Source organism: Apium graveolens, chromosome 10 (genome assembly GCF_009905375.1).
Source record: "Apium graveolens cultivar Ventura chromosome 10, ASM990537v1, whole genome shotgun sequence".
NCBI lineage: Eukaryota > Viridiplantae > Streptophyta > Magnoliopsida > Apiales > Apiaceae > Apium > Apium graveolens.
The window spans coordinates 75,354,872-75,370,604 of record NC_133656.1 but is presented as its reverse complement, the minus strand read 5'-3'; positions in this window follow the sequence as shown (position 1 = coordinate 75,370,604).

Genomic DNA, 15,733 nt, shown 5'->3' with positions numbered 1-15,733 from the left:
CATGTTTTGATTCTTGGAAATTTCGAGTGTCTCTACTAGATTTTTAAGAAATTAAGTTGTATTAAGTGTTAAAATGAGTGATCATCCATGATTACGTTTATGAGTTTAAATGAGTTGTAAGAATGAAATTGAACTAGTTTGGGATGATATACTTGATGCATGTCAATTAAGAGCTTTGCATGTTTGATTCTTGTTGTGTTAAGTGATAAGGCCAAATAGGCCATAGGAGTTAAAAGTCAAGACTTGATTTTTGGTAATTGAAAGAATGATTGAGTGTTTATATGTGAATATCTTTGGGTTTGTTTGTTGATTGTAGTATGTGGTTCGAATTAAGGAATAAAAGAAAAAGGGAACTTAGTTGATAGATTTTAAAAGCTATAAGTGATAGTTATGGTCGTAAACATTTAGCTGTGAATGAAATCGTGTACTCGTATGAGTTATAAATGTTTGATTTAAAGAATAGTCAAGGTTAAACGAGTATAAGTTGATTATTGAGTATATAAAGATATAAAGGCTATGAGAAAAGAATGTGTTATGTGCTATGTGCATGTGTGTATATAAGCTATACTCGTATAGTTCGAGTCAAGAGTATAATCAAGTTATCGTATTGAGTGAACATTCCGGGAACGAGAGTTGAGAAACTAATTAAGGTTTTGGTTTTGATTGTAGATTCAGAGCGTGAGGGCATTCAGGCTAGGAAAGGGAAAGGTATACTAGGTGGCAGTAGTTCAACCTTCGTGAAACAGGAAAGTGAATTCAGGCAAGTAACTCTAATTACTTGTGTAAATGGTTATAGAGAGGATATTGTTCATGCCATGTAGAGTATTGAACTGTTAAAGTAATGAACCCCTGTTATTGATTTGATATACCCTGTCTTTGATCTTGTGAAATTGTTATTGATAAGCTTATTGATTCAACCCTTTGGTAACCCATTTTCCATATTCTAATTGTTTATTATACCATGAACTATTATAAACCCTATAAGTACCTTTACGAACCCCTTGTAATAATGCTTCATTCCTTGATTACCTATTTCCCTATTGATCCTTGAAACGGTTTTGATTTTCCTAACTTGAGTACCTTGTTATCATTGATTCAAGATCCTTAGAATTGAGCCTTGCATATCCTTGATTCATTTCCTTAACTTTGGCTTCTTGAAATTGAATTTAAGAATGAGTTTCGACTTGAAAGAGTCCGAATGATTTCATATTCTTGGTAATGATAAAATGAATTTAGAAAACCTACTTTTTCCAACTCAAGGTTTTCCAAATGAATTCCTGATGGATTGGATTGGGACGTAAGAGGCTAGTGGGACTAGTCCAGTCATAGTAAGAGGCAAGCGGGGCTAGTCCAGTTTAAGGCTGAAATTATGCCATTGGTACCTTAAACACCGGATGGAGGTCGGTATGGGCTGATCACCCGTATTATTATGAAATGAAAGATAAAGTGGTCCAATCAAGGGTTCCATATTGATTTTAAAAAGGAATTGAAACTTCCCACTCAGTAATATATTCTTTGAAAATGAAAATGGTTTATATTGCTTTGAAAAGAGTTGATTGTGATATTGTGAAGCTTAGAGCTTGTGAACCCTGATTTTTTTATTATGTTGATCATATAATTGATTCCTTATAATGAAAAGATTGTCACTTTCCATTTGAAAGATCATTTGTGATCCTGTTAATGATTTGTGATGAATGTCGGCTTTCACCCTACCTTGAGAATTGTTCCCTGAAAGCCCAAAAATCTTCTTCATATCCCCCTTTCATAACCTAAAAGATAGAAATCTGCCATATATAATTGATAAAGTAGAATGCCCTGAGATCAGTAAAGAACATTGTGGATTTTATATCGTAGAAATGCTTTAATAGTTACTTGCTGAGTTTTATACTCATATGTTTTGTTTTAATCTAACCATGGCAGTTAAGCAATAAGATGGCCAGGCTTAGGCGCACTGCTCGTAAGAGCGTACCTGGTGGTCCCTATCGTGTTGAGGGCTTCCGGTTTCTAGAGTAGGTAGTAAAGTTTTTGAGTGAGCCAGCGCTTAGCCAGAGAGTTGTAAAGATATAATGGGTTATCTGTCGGTTCCAAGCCGGGATCGACTATATATATTTGATTGTATTCTTGGGTTGTAAGTTATATTTTATGATTGGTAGTTGTAATCTTGTCTCATACTTTATCCTGTTTGATCATGTTAGTAGCTAATCGGGGTTTATGCTTATTTAATTAGTAGATTATAGGTGTGTGGGTCCTCATTTCCTAACCCCGAGATTGAGGGCGTCACACTTTGGATCTCCATTAGTCAACCAATTGGTAAAGCTTATTAAGGTAAATAATATGATCTACGAATTAAATATATGTTTTTCATATGGATCCTGTGATGGGTTTCAAAAATTCTGATTTTTTACATTTTTAATTACTTGTTTCCGTTGTGTTTATGTGCTCGAAACCCAACAGTCCAGGTATCAAATAAGTGTGATGGGAGAATTGAGTTACATTTTGGGGTTATAAGTTAGAGAGACTAATGAAGGAATCTTCATAAATCAATCCAAATACACCAGGAATTTACTCAAAAGATTTGGAATGCAAGACTACTCAACTTCATCAACTCCATGGCCACTGCAACCAAGTTAGATTTAAATACTGGTTCTTCAGTAAATATAACTAACTACAGAGGATGCAAAATAGACAGGAAAAGTACTTCTGGAAGCTGCCAATTTCTTGGAGGCAGATTGCTTTCTTGGTACAGCAAGAAACAAAAGTCAAACATCAACTGCAGAAGCAGAATACATTATTGCAGGAAGTTGTTGTGCTCAAATTCTATGGATGAAGAATCAGCTGCTGAATTATGGGATAGACTATTCTTCTATTTCTATATATTGTGATAATCAAAGTGCTAATGCAATGATAGGAAATCCAGTGCAGCATTCAATGACAAAGTTCAGTATCAGATACCATTTCATAAGGGAACATGTGGAAGCTGGTACAATGGAATTGGTCTTTGTTCCAACAGATCAGCAAGTAGCAGATATATTCACCAAGCCTCTCTGTGAAGCCACATTCACAAGATTGGGGAATGAATTGGGAATGATATCAGGACAATTCTCAAACTCTGATAATTAAGTATGTTGATATTTTGAAGCATGGTATCTTATTATGTGTCAGTACTTTCTAGATACTGATTTTTGTGTTAAATGTTTGATGCCATGATAACATGCAACCTGTGCTAAATGATCTTATGTGAAAATTGCATGTTGAAGTACTGATTATGCTTATAAACTCTGTTATTAGTTAAACTTGTTTTAACTAATAGTTTATATCAGTAGTTGATAAATCCTGATAAAAGTAATTAAAATTAGGGGTGTGCAGGGTGCGGTTTGGTGCGGTTTTTAGCATTAACCGTAGCCAAACCAATACACGCGGTTCGGTTCGGTTAATTGCTATTAACCGCCACCAAACCATTTAAAACGGTTTTTCGGATTAGGTTAACCATTCATCAGTTTCGGTATTTATTCGGTTTTTTATACATTTTTTATTTGTACGATTTTTTGTTAGTAATGTGTTGGATAGAAAAATAACATCAAAGTTAAATGATAATATTACATTAATCACCAAAGATTTGTCACTTTAGAATTCGTTAAATAAAATTGATATATTTCATAAAGTTATTTTTTGAATGTATAATTCATATTATCTTAAACAATAGATACGAAATATGATAAAAATATATGTTCACAACAATGAAAAAAAAGAGTATTTATCAAAATATATGATAAAATTGATTATATACATATTAAAAAAATTATGATTTTAGAGTATTTACATATTGATCTTAATTAATTTATGGTATTATATTATACGATTATACTAATATTAAGTAAATATTTAATTAATAAAATATTAGAACCGGGTTATGATAATATATACATGTATATATCAAAAATATTATATATATAATAGCGGTGCGGTTAATTTCGGTTCGGTTTTGATTGAAAACCGGAACCGAAACTGCACCGCTAATTCGGTTTTTGTCGGTTCGGTTTTCTTCGGTTTGTTTAGCTGTTTGCTTTTTTTCGGTTTGGTTTATCGGTTTTTTCGGTTATTTTTTCTGTTTCGGTTTTCTTGCTCACCCCTAATTAAAATACTGATAATGGTTAAACCATGATTGACTGTTATACTTTATTGATTATTTTGAATTTATTCGAAATAAATTATTTGGAAGTATTTTTAATTAATCAGTGAGTGAGTGGAATATATTTTAATTTCTTAAATGGGTTAGCTACTGATGCAAGTATCTTGTAATACTTGAGTATTTTTATAGGGAATAGGAATATGAAAAGAGAGGTTACTTTTTATTTGCCTAGATACGCGTAATCGTGTATACTCGTTATGTCTAATTATTGCATAGTCAATCAAAGAGTCTCTTCAATTTCTACCTTCTCTTCTATAAATACGACCCTTCACTCTCAAAGCTTCTCATTACCTTTTTACTCACAAATTTTGAAAATACTCATCTTCTTCATTAACAATCTATGGCCATCTATTCTCTTTCACATGGAGTCTATCATCTAGTAGCAAATCCTGAATACGGGAGATTGTATTTCGACATTGGTCGACTTAGGGTAGTCTTCCACGGCTAAGTTTATCATCACTCTGAGATTCCTCAGTCAATTATTGATCGACTGAACTCAAATGACACTGAGTCCCTTCATCTCTTTAGACTAAACATCCAGTTTAAAGAGATGAGACGAGCTGATGTGGCTGCATAACGGCGTCTTGAGGAAGAACAACGCCGCCTAGTATGGCTGGCATTGCAAGAGAATATCATTTCTCTTGCAGTTTCTATATCACAGATCTTCCATAGGAGGACAATAAAGAAGTTGGAATAAGAAAAGAAGAAGAAACTAGAATAGATAGATTGTTTAGGGTTTTAATTTTAAAATTATATGAAAATCTTGTATTCTACTTCTTAATTAATGAATGAATATATATTATCTTCTTTTGCTTCATTAAGTGACTTCTTGATTACTTTATTGTATGTGTGCTTGAATGTTCTTAAATGTTAAATGTTAAATGTTAAATCAGTACTGTATGCTAAACTTCAGATATTTTTCATAGTGCATGTGAATAAACTAATCTCTGTTTGATTTCATGTGACACTTCAGTACAGATTGGGCACTGCAGGAAGTAATTGTTGTTAAAGAGGAAAATTTAAGGGAAGATTTAATTCTTAATCACTAAGTGTTATAATCTTTGAGTGTTGCTTATAATTCAAAATCTTTTGAAACTTTCTTTTTATGATCAAGAAAGTTGTCCATACTCAATCTCAAATTTCATATATCTTATATCTTAAATTTCTTCTTAAAACTGAAACACTCGAATTCTTTTCTCAAATGTTGCCAGAAATCAAGTGATATAATTCTGGAATTATGTTCACCACTCAGAAACAACATTTAGTTGGTTAGAGACTACTTGCTTAGGTAGATCTTAATGATACTAACAAAGACACAGAGGTTTCATCAGCTTTTACTGAAGACTCTGTGATAGCTTTCATTAAACACATTCAAGTGTTAGTTCTTTGCAAGAAGAACAAGGTTTGAGATCATGGTACATGACAGTAACCTGATCAAATCCTCTCCAATTCAAGTGGAGGTTCTCATTATTGATGAACAACAACTATCATAACCACATTATCAACTGTGAGCCTAATTGTGAATTCACAAGGTATAAATACTGGTGTTACTTTATCAGCATTTATTTTAAATACTCATTTAGTTCTTTCAGCATTTATAGTATACTTTTTATGATATAAATCATGTTGACATGATTACATCTAGACCTTAGTAAGGGACTACCTCTAGTTGTATGATCACATATCACCCTTCTTTAGCCACCTCTTATTTCCGTAGGATAATCTTTCTGAGCCTTTTTCTGTGAGATGTGTGAAAAGATTGAGATAATAACAGAATTTAAGAGAGGCAGGATCCTTCTTGGCAAAAGGAGAGGTAGATGAGAGATAGGATTTAGAAATCCTTGTGAGGAAGCTCTGACTATTAAAAGTCATGAGATGTGTGGTGTGAGGAGTAGTGAGACTACAGTAAAAGAATAGAGAGATTAATTATTATTTGCTATACGTTTGCAGATGCTAAGAGTACTAAAGGAACAGATGTTGAACAGCAGTCTGTTGAATCTTAGAAAAACTATGATGTATCAAAGGCTTTTAATCTCCCTGCAAGTCTAAGTACAGATACTTTCTTGCAGTCCATACATTCTACTATTCCACCACATGAGATAATCCCTATTTTTGTTGAAAAATAGTCTATTCATTCTACTTTTCCATCACCTAAATAAATCCCTATTGTTGCTGAAGATGTAGTAGCACAATAGTCCATTCATAAAGATTCATCCATTTCAGAATCACCACAGTATTCTACAGGACCTGAGCTCCTGGAAAATCTTGAAGCTCCAATTTATTTATCTATAATACTTGAAGATGTGGAGATAACTGCTGAAGGTGTGGAAGCTTCTGAAGCCATTGGATCAATTTCTCATTCTATTTTGCATGCTGAAGCTGGTGATACAGTTCAGCAATTAGTGCAAGATCCAGCTGTTATTGAAGAATCTAATGATGATAAAGAAACTCATGTATCTAATGTTATGTTAGATCTTGAGGATGACCTTTTCTTTCCTGAAGATATGCCTAGGCATGTGACACAATAGAAAATGAAAGAGTTAGATGCTAAGAAGAAGCAGGATTATTCTGATAATCTCTGGAATGCTTATTGGAAAGATAATACATATCCTATTTCCAGAACATAAGCAGTTGAACATCTGGAAACAGCATAACAGAAGATTAAAAGTCCTGATGTGCTGAATCATCTGAAAGCATTAACTTTAATTGTCAGATCCTTACACACAGCTCATGAAGCAACTACTATTCAAATCAATCAAATCAAAGAATTATTCATTGCTTTTAAACTAGTTACTCATCAGGAAATTCAGAAACAAATTTCACCAATAATTTCCAGACAAATTGCAATTGAAGCCGGACAAGCTAGATTGGAAGCTCATCAAGCTCAAATGTCTGATCAACTTACAGAAGTACAGAATTCAATGGAGCTAATTCTTTCTCTACTTCTTGGTAATGATGCTAAAAAGAGGGAGAAAACTATTAAATCTAAATGCAAGCAGCTGATATTGACAGGTACTGATGATGAGAATTCTGATGGAGGTAATAAGGGGGAACAAAAGGAGAGCAAAAGGAGAAGAGGTGAAGAACTAGTTAGAGTTAGTGGTTCATCAAAAGCAATCACTAGATTTCAGTCTAGACAAGGAAGAGGAAGCAAGAGGAATGAAAGAAGAGTTGAAGATTTGACTGTGAGTACTAAAATGTAACAATCTTCACAAGTCACAAATGTTGCTGATGAAGACCAAGGTATTCTGGAGAAAGAAGCTGGTGCTGAAGCAAGCCAGTATCTTCAAACTCTGAAAGTTAAAGGAATAAAGACAACTATGTTCTACAAGGATCCAAAGATTTAATTATTTGACTCTGAGGTGAGTAGAAGAATATTTGTAAAGGAAAATCCTGGAGTTCATCTTAAACAACTAAGGCAAACGGAGGAAGAATTTAAATATTCTATAAAGACAGCAAATGCTGATATTGCTATTGTTTCTCAAGTACTTTATGAAGATGATCCTTCTAACAGACCAGTCAGAGGTATAGTTATAAGGGAAATCAGTCAGGAAGAAGATGAAAGATCTCTCATATCACAAGCTATTAGAACTGTTGACAAGAAGCTTAAAGAAAAAGAGAAGATAGAAGAAAAGTCAAGGATTTCAAAGACTAAAGCCAAAGTTGGAGTCAGTATCTAAGAAATCTAAATCTTAAACTCTGATAGATTCAATCTATACAGTAGTTCAAGCTCATGGTACTGAAGAAAATTTACTTGAAGCAGAAATCATCCATGCTGGTCAAAGAAGGAAGATTTCTGGAAGCATTATGAGCTGATGAAGTGGAATTAACCTCTGACATTGATCAAGTTAAAGAAGCAGTTCATGATGAAGAATTAAAGTCTGAAATTTACTGAAGCAAGATTGAATATGCATACTTGATTCCTGCATTTAGATAGTTTTGACATCATCAATTGGAACTTGTCCATAATTCCATAATGAACAAGTTAGGTGAGATTCTTAGGAGAAATTGATGATATCAAACAGAAACTATTAGAAGTTCACATCAGAACTTATATATCAACGGATGCTGATGATATCAACGGATGATGAAATATTAATGGATGATAGTATATCAATGGATGATAATTTTAACTGATTATGATATCAACGGATAATGAAATCAGTATTTGTCACATCAGTTGATCTTCGAGGAGGAAAAGGAAACATGAATTTTAAGGCGGTGAAGGACTTTATCACAGAAGAAATAGTATAGGTTTCCTTGTTGTTAATAGAATAGGATTCCTTATACATTGGTAGATGTGCTCTATATAAAGTATAGTTTAGGTTCATGCTATATGCCTTGCGATATTATTATATCTTTCGCATAATCTAGCAGCTCTCAAGGATATTTGTTCATCCTTTCGAGAGAGTACTTTTGTAATAAGTTTTTATCAGATAATATAAAAACTGTTGATTCTGTTGAAGCTTTGTTGAATAGATTGTATTAACTGTATTCATCCCCCCCCCCCCTCTACAGTTGATTAAGGGCCTAACAGGTGTTGATTCGGAAAAGATTCGAAGTAGCTCAGGATAGACAGAGAAAGAACACAGACTTGCATTGAAAAGATATAGAGATAGAAACAGGACCGCTGGTATTGTTGAAAGTATCACCTTGGAAAGGATTGGTTAGATTTGGATAAAAAGGTAAACTGAGTATTGGGTATATTAAATTATTTAGGGTACTAAGAAAGGTAGGTAGAGTTGTCTATGAGTTAGCGTTGTCGCCGCAGTTGCAGCATACCCATAACGTGTTCCACGTATCTATGTTGAAGCGGTATATCCCTGATTTGAGCCAAGTCATTGAGTATGAACCAATCGAGCTTCAGCCAAATTTGTCCTACGTTGAGCGGCCAATCCAGATCCTAGATCGTAAAAAGTGAGTCCTTAGGAATAAGTTTATTCCTATAGTTAAAGTAATTTGGAGAAATCCTTGACAATAGATAGCAGTCTACTTAGGAGTTAGAGTCAGATGTGCTTGACAATATCCTCACTTGTTTAAATAGTTAAGATTTTGAGGATAAAATCTTTTCAAGAGGGGAAGGATATAACGACTTGTATTTTTGTGATATTAAGATTGTAATTATCGAATAATTAAATAAATAAAATGTGTATTGGTCCTGTCATCTATGTGTTGCTTTATTATTAATTATGTGTGGTTATTGGTGTATGAAGATTATTTGTACAATTAATTATTGAGCTGAATTGTTTTGTTTTTAATTTAAAAAGTAATTTTATTATAAGATTTATTATCATAAATATTTGGATTGTCTATAAAATTATTTTTATGGTTTTATAATTTCAATAATTATTTTTAGGAATTTATAAAATTTAGAAGTCAATATTTTATCAATTATTTAGCCCTAAATGATTTTCTGATATCATTTAAGTGTAAATTCAGTATTAAATTCCAGAATGCTTCAAAAATTATGAAACTCATATTTTTTTAAGTTTTTAATATTTCGAGAATTTTAAAAATATTTCGGAAATTTTTCGGATTATACCCACCCGCCTGTTTGTTCGTTTAATAGTAAAATGCGGGTCCAATACGCAATCCAAAGAGGTTTTAAAAATTGCAAAATTTATATTTTATCAGTTTCGGGATATTTAGAAAATTTTAAGATTATTTTTATCATATTTCGATAAATAATTTTTCGCAGCGTTATGCGTTATAATTCTAATCACGAATTGAACTCGGGTTTATAGTCAATAAAAAAACGACACGTGTCCTATTAATTTGACACGTGGCTTATATTTGAGCAATACAGCAGATAATTACAATCAAGTTTATCTCTTTATCTCATCTCTTCTCTCACACTATTCCTCTTCGTCTTAATCTTTTATCTCCCCCTTCTCCCTCCCCTGTGGTTCCCGTTTACTTCTTTTTCCCTTGTTTTTCCCTGTTATGTCGTCGCCGCTCAACTCCGGTGAGTTTCCAGCTGCTTCTGTGTTTCATCGTCTCGTTGCTCCAATTTCTGCTTGACTGATATATGCACGTATATACACGCGTGTATGTGTGTGTGTATCAGTTGAGTGGGGTGTGGTGTTGATTGTGTTACCTTTGTTGTCTCCTTGTGTCACGTTTTTCCGGCGATTGCTCGCCGCCTTTTCCTGTTGTGGCGTGTTTGTTCACGTGTTTGGCCGTGTGTATATGTGCTTTTATTAGATTTTATTAGATTGTTTCGCGTTTAATTGAATTATTAGATTTTATTCGAATGAAAATATTTGTGATTTTTCGAATCATTATTTTGGTTATTTGTGAATTTTATTGGTAATACCCGTGACTGGAATCCGATTCGGGTACCTCCGGGTTTTACCGCCGTCAGCAATGAATTTCGATGAGCTGACGGTGGAAATTTTTAAAAATATTAAATTAGTTTATAAAGCTATTTTCAAAACGATACATAATTAATTGGTATTTAACAATTGTATCAAGATTTGGATTTTGAATTATGATTTGGTTAGGATTATGACCTCGATTATGTTTCGACGAGTAGGCTGATAAACAAAGGAGACGCTGCCCGATTTTCGAGAAATTAAATTCGAAAGTACGGGGATGTATCATATGATTATCGGGTTTACTAGTCGAGCGCATATAACTATATAATTTTAAATATTTTACGAAACGTAATTGTGTGTTGTGATAAAATATTTGGTAAAATATCTTACAACCCTATTTTTCCGAAATGGCAGATATATGTGTTTTCCGAAAACAAATACTAAACCAAGTTTTGAGTACGTGGACCTGATTGTTATGTGTATTGCAATAATACATAAAATTACGAGTCGGGTTTAGATATCGTTTGGGTAGAATTAATAGCGAGGATATGTCAAGCATAACTGGTCGTCTAACATAGGGTATTTCGACTCTATAGGTTCTAGTAGTAAGACCAGGGAATTTACGTTGGACCAAAGATAACCTAGTGGTCATTCGAAAAGCTCATCAAGGTTCCAATCGAAGGGCCTGAGTGTTGAAGTCGGATCCAGGATAGTCTAATAGTTAGGCGATAAAGCCCGAGCGTCCAAGTCGGTCCAAGGTCAATTAGTAATAGTTGTAAAGCTCAGCAAGGGAAGTACCCCTGACCATACTTTTATGGTTCAGTATATATGAATAAACTGTTATTTTATTTTTGAACAGGAACAGAAACGTTTTATGTTACGTATCCCCTATAGTTATAATTATTTATTAAAATCTGTTTTAGGAAAAAGTAACTTCGAAAAGGTACCTATCTCCAAATGAAAATGATTTGTGAAACAATTTTATGTGTGCTGTTAAATGAATGATTTTAAACTGAGATAGGTACAAGTGATTTGAAAACTGGATAAAACGATCAGATATTGGATACATAGGGGCCAGAGTGGCCTATTGAGGTTGCGTAAGCGGCTAACTTGGTTGTGCGCACTATCAAACTGATTAGTCCAGCAGGTTAGAGACCTTGCTAGTCTCTGAGTTCCGGAACTGGTTTATGGGATGGCAGATGGAGTCGTTTGGTGTTGATAGCCTGATCAGCTGTCTTCAAATATCCACTACGTATTTAACTATTTATAGATAAAATTCAGTCATTATTTAAGTCATTATTTGGCTTAATTATAAATAATTATATTTTATTTAACTATTTATAGATAAAATTAATTAATTAACTAAATTAATTAATTAAATATATAAATCCATAAATAAATAATTAAAATAAATTATAAATAATTAAATCCATTTAGATTTTTAAATAAAAGGAAATAATTTTTTTGGAATTAAAATAATTTATTATTTATTTAAAATAATTAACTAAATTAATTTTGAATTTAAAATCAATTTTTAGAATTTAAAAATGATTTTTGAATTGTTCTAGCGAGTTCCGACCGAGTTCCGGCGATGTCCGGCGAGCGAAAATATGGCTAAAAACATACATATTCAGCCGGATTTCGATGCCAAAACAATCTCTATGATATCAGCAACTCATTGAAACCAATAACAACTAACGATCAATCAATACCATTTTCCGATCAAAATTAATAGGTTCAAGTCGATTTTCCAGCGAAACTCGTCTTTTACTCATTTCTAAACCAAATCTGATTTTATATATATATATATATGAAAATGAAGCTCTGATCACGTACATCAAGATCGTGAAATCAAAATCAATCAATAATAAAAAAACTCATAAAATCGAATCAAAAATTCACATAAACCCATGAACTCGACCAACAACTTCCGGTAATAGAACGTAATATTTAATAGCATGAATCGATTGCAAAGCACATAACAAAGCTATTCCAATCATCATAATCATCCAAAACCCCCTAAATCAAAAAACCCTGAATCGGGTCAAGAACCCTAAAATCAAAATTTAAAATTTACTAACGTGAGGTATGATTTGATAGAGCTCGTCATGAGAGTCAGTTTGGTTAAAAATATGACATGATTTACTTTCCAGATCAGGCCAAAATCATGTTTTGGTTCTCAAGAACACATGAACCCTAACCCTAGAAAAATATTCTGAACCACACTACATATATCAGCACATAATAGATAATATCTTATGATCAATCATAATTTATAATATCATAAATCACATAATATTCATTTAGTATGACACCAAACAGTCATAATTTCCCGGTTGTTACACAATCAGTGGAAGGCGCTAGTGGAGAATCAAACAGGGAAGAAGATTAAGAGGGTGCGAACTGATAATGGCCTGGAATTTTACTCTTCTGAGTTTAATGAACTCTGCTAGAATTAGGGGATTTGTAAGCATCATACAGTCACGGATACATAACAGAATGGTTTAGCAGACTGTATGAATCAGATACTTTTGGAGAGAGCGAGGTGAATGCTCTCTAATGTTGTACTAACTAGAAGATTCCGGGCAGAAACTGTTAGTACAACATGTTATCTAATTAATCATGGACCTCACACTGGTATTCATCTCAAAACTCCTATTCAGAAATGGTCTGGTAAGCCTGCTGATTACTCTAATTTAAGATTTTTTTGTTGTACCATTTATTATCATCTAAATGAGGGTAAATTGTAGCCACAAGCTAAAAAAGGGAGTATTTGTAGGCTTTTGGGATGGGGTAAAGGTTATAGAATCTGGTCTACATCTGAAAATAGGATTATACTAAGTAGAAATGTAGTCTTTGATGAAAATTCTATGTTTAACTCTACTTTGAAGTCTACTGTTATTTCAAAAAGTGGTGGTGTTGAGAAACAGGTAGAGCATGGAGTCGTTCAAGATAAGAGTGAACCACAAATGAAAGTTCAACAACCACGATTAAAATCAGAATCATTACCAGTATTGAATCATCACAGTTTGGCTCTTGGTCGATCGAGGAGAGCTAATTATAGGGTGCCTCCAAAGAAATATGGTTTTGAAGATATGGTGGCATATGTACTACAGGTTGCTGAACACGTGGATCCTAGCTTTGATGAGCAATCCACTTACAAAGAAGCAGTTACATGTACTGAGTCTACAAAATATTTTTCTATAATGGGAGAAGAAATTGAGTCACTTCAGAAGAATAAGACTTGGGAATTGGTCAAGCGGCCTCGAGACAAAAAGATTGTCACTTGTAAATGGGTCTACATGAAGAATTAAGGAGAAACATATGTTGAAGGTATCAAGTATAAAGCTCGGTTAGTAGCTTAAGGGTTCAATCAAAAAGAGAGAGTAGACTACAATGATATTTTTTCCAGTGGTAAAAAACACGACCATCATGATGCTACTAGCAATAGTTGCACATCAGAATCTGGAGCTTGAATAACTCGATGTGAAGAAAGATTTTGTACATGGAAAGTTGGAAGAGGAGATATACATGACTCGGCCAGATATTTTTGAGTTTCCTGATAAAGAAGACTATATTTGCATGGTGTTGAAGTCCTTGTATGGACTAAAGCAGTCTCCGAGGTAATGATACAAGAAATTCAACAGCTATATGATATGTATTGGCTATACTACGAGTTCTTATAATTGTTTTGTTTATTATAGTAAGACAGTAAATGGTTTATTGATTTATCTGGTCTTGCATGTGGATGATATGTTGATAACTGCAGAGAACAAGTCTGATGTTCAAAAGTTGAAAGGTATTCTTAGTGCTGAGTTTGGGATAAAAAATTTGGGTGCGGCTCGGAAAATTTTGGGAATGGAGATTTATAGGGATGGAAGCAAATTAAAACTCTTCTTGTCATATAAGGGACACATTTAGAAGATTTTGTCATGGTTTGGCATGTCTACCGTAAAGCTCATAGATACTCCTAGTGCTGCAAATGCACATCTGTCTATTGCTTATGCACCTAATTCTGATGACGAGAAGGAGTGCATGTCTCGAGTTCCCTATGCTAGTATCGTAAGAAGCTTGATGTTTGTAATGTTCTACACTAGACCCAATCTTGCATAATCTGTCAGTGTTGTTAGAAGGATTATGCCTTATATTGAAGCTTTTGGCAAGGAATTCATCCCTATAAGGGAGAAGGTCAACGATAGAAAAAGCCAAAAAGAAATTATCCATCAACCTCGATCAAGCAAAAGACAACTCAATTCAGCAAAATAATAAACTAAAAAAATTGGAAATGAGAACTTGCATGTACAGTGATTAATAGTTCTACAGTACTAAAATGTTGGACCTGCTTTCAAGTTGGTTAAAATATGTGTAAAAAGATAGATAATGTACATTAGTATGCAAAATAATAAAATCGCACCACCACATATTGGACATCTGTTAGATGCATTGGATATACATACCCATATGGTTTGAAAGATTGATTTTATAGATGAACATCCAAGGACCAAAAAACACTTTTGGGAAATGGGTCAAAATATAGGAGTTCAAGGAACTTTACGTGTATCATGCATGTACATTAATGAGTAGAAATAAGCAAACGCATGGGCTCGTAATAAGAAAGCTGATCGGAAGAGTGAAAGTATGTAAAGTGCTTCAAAAGTCAAGTATGGTACAAGAAAACCAAAAGTAAAAATCTTACTACAAGAAAATATATATTTGTAATGAAGGTCTATTTTAGAAGAATAAACTGCTATCTTACAGTTTTTTATGGGAACTATGGCATATACCGTTAGAAAGATCTCGAGCTCCAGAATTTAACGCAAAAAACGGTTCATTAATATGAATTTTATATAAAAGGTTATAGCGATTTGAATGTAGGGGATGTCTAGCTGATATAGAGAAAATCATATACAAATTTCCAGGATTCCTTGCACTCAAAATACAATAAAATGCATTAAAAAGACAGGAAATCATGTTTAGAACCATACCTTGAAAGCTACTAAAATATGCAATATGAGAGTTGAACAAAATGGACGTCTAAATATGATTTAAAATTCATTGAAATCTGTAGTGGAGGACTGAGTAGAAAACACTCAGAAAAATGGCGGGAATTTGCTCCAAAACTCTTACTGAAAAAAAGAAAATAAACAACATGAATTTGGGTTAATAAAGCTTAGTAATTTGTAGAGTAATTACCTTAACTAGGAGACAGTAACCTACCAGAATCACT